At 36.6% G+C, this 6,597-nt stretch overlaps 1 long non-coding RNA gene across 2 annotated transcripts; it reads right to left on the reverse strand.

Moving 5' to 3' along the window:
* Window positions 1–205: 205 nt before the first annotated feature.
* On the reverse strand, window positions 206–6,084 carry LOC112729274 (uncharacterized). Of its 2 annotated transcripts, none has more exons than XR_003166450.3 (3): window positions 5,210–6,084; window positions 4,867–5,117; window positions 206–826 (listed from the first exon to the last, which is right to left on the reverse strand). It is a non-coding gene; the product is annotated as an uncharacterized lncRNA (long non-coding RNA). The 2 variants fall into 2 exon arrangements; XR_011868627.1 differs by lacking the exon at window positions 206–826 and adding an exon at window positions 1,565–1,775.
* Window positions 6,085–6,597: the final 513 nt, after the last annotated feature.

Below are 6,597 nucleotides of genomic sequence, written 5' to 3' on the forward strand. Positions count from 1 at the left end.
GATTCTCAAGAATGCTGCCAATGGATTCTAGCTTATACCACGAAGATTCTGATTAAGGAATCCAAGAGATACTCATTCAATCGAAGGTAGAATGGAGGTGGTTGTCAGTTACGTGTTCATAGGTTGAGAATGGTGATGAATGTCACGGATCATCACATCCATCATATTGAAGTGCGAATGAACATCTTAGATAGAAACAAGCGTGTTTGAATAGAAAACAGAAATAATTGCATTAATTCATCGAGACATAGCAGAGCTCCTCACCCCCAACAATGGAGTTTAGAGACTCATGCCATCAAAGAGTACAAAGTTTAGATCTAAAAATGTCATAAGGTACAAAATAAATCTCTAAAAGTTGTTTAAATAATAAACTAGTAACCTAGGTTTACAGAAAATGAATAAGCTATGATAGATATAGTGCAGAAATCCACTTCTGGGGCCCACTTGGTGTGTGCTGGGGCTGAGACTTAAGCTTTACACGTGCCTAGACTGTTTCTGGAGTTAAACGCCAGGTTGTAACCTATTTTGGGCGATTAACTCCAACTTGTAACCTGTTTCTGGCGTTTAACGCCAGAATGCAACATGGAACTGGCGTTGAACGCCAGTTTATGTCATTTATCCTTGAGCAAAGTATAGACTATTATATATTGCTGAAAAGCCCTGGATGTCTACTTTCCAATGCAATTTAAAGGGCGCCATTTGGACTCCTATAGCTCTAGAAAATCCATTTTGAGTGCAGGGAGGTTAGAATCCAATAGCATCTACAGTCCTTTTTCAGCCTGAATCAGATTTTTGCTCAGCTCCCTCAATTTCAGCCAGAAAATACCTGAAATCACAGAAAAATACACAAACTCATAGTAAAGTCCAGAAATATAAATTTTTCCTAGAAACTAATAAAAATATACTAAAAACTAACTAAAACATACTAAAAACTACATGAAATTGACCCCAAAAAGCGTATAAAATATCCGCTCATCACAACACCAAACTTAAACTATTGCTTGTCCCCAAGCAACTAAAAACAAAGTAGGATAAAAAGAAGAGAATATACAATGAATTCCAAAAACATCTATGAAGATCAGTCTTAATTAGATGAGCGGGGCTATTAGCTTTTTGCTTTTAAACAGTTTTGGCATCTCACTTTATCCTTTGAAGTTCAGAATGATTGGCATCTATAGGAACTCAGAATTCAGATAGTGTTATTGATTCTCCTAGTTTAGTATGTTGATTCTTGAACACAGCTACTTTATGAGTCTTGGCCGTGGCCCTAAGCATTCTGTTTTCCAGTATTACCACCGGATACATACATGCCACAGACACATAACTGGGTGAACCTTTTCAGATTGTGACTCAGCTTTGCTAAAGTCCCCAATTAGAGGTGTCCAGTGTAACGACCCAACTTCCAATACGTCATGATCGTACCAAAAGTAAGGCGTTACTGACCTGTTTTTCTTATTAACTATTTACTATTAAGCCTTTAGTTCGATATCGCGATTCAATTTTAGTAAAAATACCAGAAATTTTTGTTTTTGTTAGTCAAAATCATATAGCAAACATCACCAAGTAATAATAATCACATAATTATTAATAATAGTAATATTATACAAAAGAATTTAAATAAAATTCAGGTACAACTCCTATCCCTCTGCATAAAATAAAACCTTAAGCAGTAAGGGCGAGGGAATTCTATGAAAAAAACTCAAGTCATAAATTTAACTCGTAAATAAATTCTAGAATCGCCCGCAGCTTCAAACTGAATCTTCAAACCTATGTCACTGAAAGGGTGGAAGATTTTGGGGTGAGAAAAAACTACACGTTCTCAGTAGGGAATGGGAATGCCGTAAAAGTAATGATTAACATGCAAATAATTAACTTTGCTTAATAAACATTCTTTGTCAACCCTTTGAAATACTTTTTAATCTTACTTTAGATAAATAGTTACTTTCTTTAGATTCCTAAACCCAAAACAGATCTATATCACAAAATTTGACATATTAAATATCTTTCAGCCACATAATTGATTCTCGGTCACAACAAACAGTTATCAATCATCTCTATACATTCACAAACTACTAGCACCAGTAAGTAACTCAATTAATCACACAAACAAATCACAATAAAACAAACAACACAATCACAGAGAAGTAATATAAGCAAACACAACTAAATGCAAATGCACAACCAATATGATGCATGTCTGTCCTAAGCAGGCCATGAGCTCACGTGTTGGTTTACACCCTGCAGCCTGACATTACCTAGGAACAAGTCCCAGATATGGCTTCCCTTTGTGTCCTTAGTGCATATGTGTCGGTGGTAAGAATACCACTCCTTCGTGACTACCGACAGTCGGCGCGAAGCCCGACCCCATTATATACGCACAAGGAGAAACAGTGATCCTCAGTTCGTGGGCGTCCCCGAGATCATTTCACAAACAAAACAGAGATCTTCAGTTCGTGGGTTATACCCGAGATCAATACACAATAACATAGCGATCTTCAGTTCGTGGGTTATACCCGAGATCAACATACAACAATTCATGGGTTATTCCCGTAATCAATGATTATCAGTCCGTGGGTTTTTCCCGCATATAAAACAAATAACAATCTATAGGTTTTCCCGAGATCAATGATCATTCAGTTCGTGGGTACTTCCCGATTTTAACCAATTATCAATTCGTGGGCTTTTTCCCGTAGTTAAACAACTAACAATTCGTGGGGTTTTTCCGTATTTTATCACTTTTCATTTTCCTTTCTAAAACTCAACAATCCATATATCAGTTCCCCATTCTCTTTTCCCTTTGAATCCTTAACATATTTTCTTAAACCTTTCTTAACTTTCTCAAGCATTCGTTCGCAAAAATCTCAATCATCAATTCAGTTCATAATCTCTGCTTTAGCAACCTTGAGTCAAGCCAACTTTAAAACTATTTTTCAGTTTAGTCCTCTATCAAAAGACTCAAGAAAATCATTTATTTTAATTTCATTAAACACCTTTCAAAACATAACCTCTCATTAGAAGTAATCAAATAAAACTTAAATAATCATTTTTCAAATCCAAATCTTCTAAAATAACTTCTCAAATAAAACCTCAAATTTTATAAAATTTCGGCAGCACATCTCCTAAAACTCGGACTTAGCCACCCTTGCGGGTTCCCTTTTTCTCAACAAGTCTCCCCCTTTCCTCAACAACTACCAAATAAGAGGTTCTCAAATCAGTCAGAAAATTCACAATTTACAATAGCCAACAGATCATTAATAACCCACAATTCCCACATAACCCATCAATTCAACTTTCACCTCATCAATTCGTAACTAACTTTCACTTATCATAGGATTCTTTCAAAATTAAACTCAATAAACTAGTATTCCAAGAAACTTGGTGTTGAGGTAATTTGGTCACAATAAAAACTTGTACCATCTCTCTTAAAATTCTGTTATTGCTTCCTAAGAAAATGCAGAAAAACAGCAGCAAGTAGTAAGTTTGATAAATTCCTTAAAAATTCAGTTTTCACCCAATGCCTTTCAAAATTCACGACCTCAAACAAGACTCTTTTAGCTTTTTATTGAATCAAATTCCAGATTAATACCATATCATATGAAAAAGTTATGAAGTGAGAAACACAGCCAGGCCTTTTAGAATTTGGTTTCCAAAATCCAGTGAGTTATCCATACTCCTTTCAACATATCTACTTGGTTAAATAGGATATTGACATGAAATTTAAAATGAAGATTGTGGACACAGGAAGCTTGAAAATGCCGTTGGTTTCAGCTCAAATACTTACCAGAATTGAAAGTTAAGTGAGTTGGAAGTTGGTGCTTCTGCAGTAAAGAAACAGAATTTTCTGCAGAAACCATCAATCTTCAAAAATTCATTTCTCCCAAAATACTCATCAATAAATTCTGAATTTTTTATGAGATGCTCAAAACACAGTAAAGTTTCATGCAAAAATAGTTTCATTCAAGTATATGACCTGGGATGCTTCCAGAAATTGATTCTTTCTACTGTCATGTATGCAGAAATTCTGCCTTAAGCATTTTCAACAACCTTACTTATCAAAAACCACATTTGAACTTATAACCCTTCCAAAATCACACGTTTAACCTCTTTCCAGTTATTCAAAATTGTCTTCATTGCCAGCACAGCCCAAGAACCCAGAATCAATAATTCACACGATGTCAAGTACTTAAGCATCATCAAACCTTTTCTTTTCTACACTATGCCAAGCATAATTTTCCATATACACTCATCATCATTCAAACACACGATAACTCATCAATTCACACCAGCAAGCTCAGCAACAAAAGTAACACCATTTATTCTATCCTTTACAACATTCAGTACACACAATCATCAAATCAATCACCAACTACAGTTATAATTCAACTCAATTCCATCCATATCAGAGAAAACAATATCAATTACAACTTCAAACACTCACAACAAAGCCCAAAGACATTCGCAGCCTTAACATGAATTCAATAATCCAATTGAAGCACTAAAACATCATCAAACTTACTCCAAATTTCACAACCTCAAACCAAGCTTATTTCTATCAATTAGTCTCTCATAACAACAAAACTAATTACATTCACATCAATAATCAAAACTCAATTCATCAGTTATCCATACCACAGCTTTTCAATAATTAACTCGTCATATTTCAATTTAATAAACTATACTAAATTAATCATTATTCATAACAGCATCTAAATTCAATCACAGCTCAGAATAATCACAACAACTAACTAATTTCAAATGCATTTCAAGTCATTCATGTCAATTAAGAAATTCTTAACCATTGTTAACCATTTGCACTTATCCAAGAACTTGGTAGGCATTCTAAATTAAAAACGTTAAATCCCCTACCTCAAAGTCGAAACTCGCGGAAATCACTAAACGCAGCTGCTCCATTAGCAGCTCTAACACTCGTGCTGCTCTCTTAGCAGCTACCATGATGATTCTGGGCAGCTTCAGTAATGGTGAAAGGTCTCAGCTTCAGCTAAACAGCAGCAGCAGCAGCCTCACTTCTTCTGGGGCAGCAACAACAATGACAATCGCGCCTATCCCAATCATCTCTATAGCGGTGACATCAGTGGTTCCGGATAAGGACGATAATACTAAACAGAGACATTAACATATACTATTGTAATCAAAACAAAATATGGTAGAGAAATAGATTCGGGAAACAGAGCATGAGCAAGAGTGTTACAGTTTCAAGAATGGATTTGGGAACACAGGGGAAGCTGCTGTCGGGCAATAGCAGTGGCGCTTCCCTTCAGGCTTGATGGTAATTGAACTGTGATGGCGAGGTTTCCTTCGACGGCAATGGTGACAATGGCGTGCGGCGTTGGCGTCGAAGATTCTAGTGCAGTGACGAGAACGAAGCTTCTTCTCGGTCAGTGGCTCACAGCTCGCAGTTCCCTCTCAACGTCTCTCTCTCATCTCTGTTCCACAGCAGCGACCTCAACTGGCGCCAGCGGTGGACTTCACCCACGGCGATGGGGACGGCTCGGACAACAGCGACGGCACACGACGGCACGAAACAACAACAGCAAATCCCTCTCTGCGCGACGTTGACTCTATGCCTCCCCCTTTCTTCGACTCGGACCTGACGACGGACTCCAAGGCGGCGGCAAGAAGCTCGACGGCGTTTGGTCTCCATAGTGACGGCGGTGAGACGCCGGTGATGGCGAGCTAGACAGCGGCTGGGTGCGACGATGGAGTCTCCTTCAACGGCAAGCACGGGCTTTCTCTCTCTCCAGCGGCAGCGGCTCCGACCACACCAGCGACGGCGACGCAGGGGTTAACGACGACGGCTCCATGGAACGGTGGTGACAGCACAGGCAAGATGCGACGGTGGTGGCGAACTGGACGGCATAGAGTGCGGCTCCCCCTTCTCCGATTCCAAGCCCTCTGTTCTCCCTTTCCATTTTTCTGAGTTCCTTTCTTTTGTTTGTGTTAGTGTTTAGGATGGAAGGGGGTGGGGTTCGGCGGCTGAAGGGAGAAGAAAATGGGTAGGTTAGGATTTCTGATTAAGAACTTAGGGTTTCCAATTTGGGAAATTAGGTTTTCTAACTTTGATTTGGGAATTAAGGTTAGAAATTAGGATTTTATAAAGAAATAAGGATAGATATGAATAGATATTTTGATAAAATTGGGGGTAGAGTAATTTTAAAATCAAATATACTCTATTAAAAATATTTAGGAACATTATTTATCATCATATTGCTAAGTTCAATCAATTATTTCTAATTTAAAATATAAAATGAACATATTAATCATATTTTTATAAAATATAGTTTTAAACTCAATATTAATTATTCAAATCAAATGGTATAATTTTTTTTCATTATTTTTCTATCACCGGAACATTAATTTCAAATTGTAAAATAACTAATAATAAAAATTATACAAAAATATTAATTGACTTAAACTTAAAGTATTTATAAATATCAATCTAATCATTCCTAATAAAATGATTTCTCGGAGTTCAAATTAATAACATAATTCATTTAAAATAGAATTTATTTAAATTAAATTATACAGTTCTTCATATTTTTTCAATTACCAAAATTATAATTTCAATTATACCAAATT

This window comes from Arachis hypogaea, chromosome 12 (genome assembly GCF_003086295.3).
Source record: "Arachis hypogaea cultivar Tifrunner chromosome 12, arahy.Tifrunner.gnm2.J5K5, whole genome shotgun sequence".
NCBI classification, from domain to species: Eukaryota; Viridiplantae; Streptophyta; class Magnoliopsida; order Fabales; family Fabaceae; genus Arachis; species Arachis hypogaea.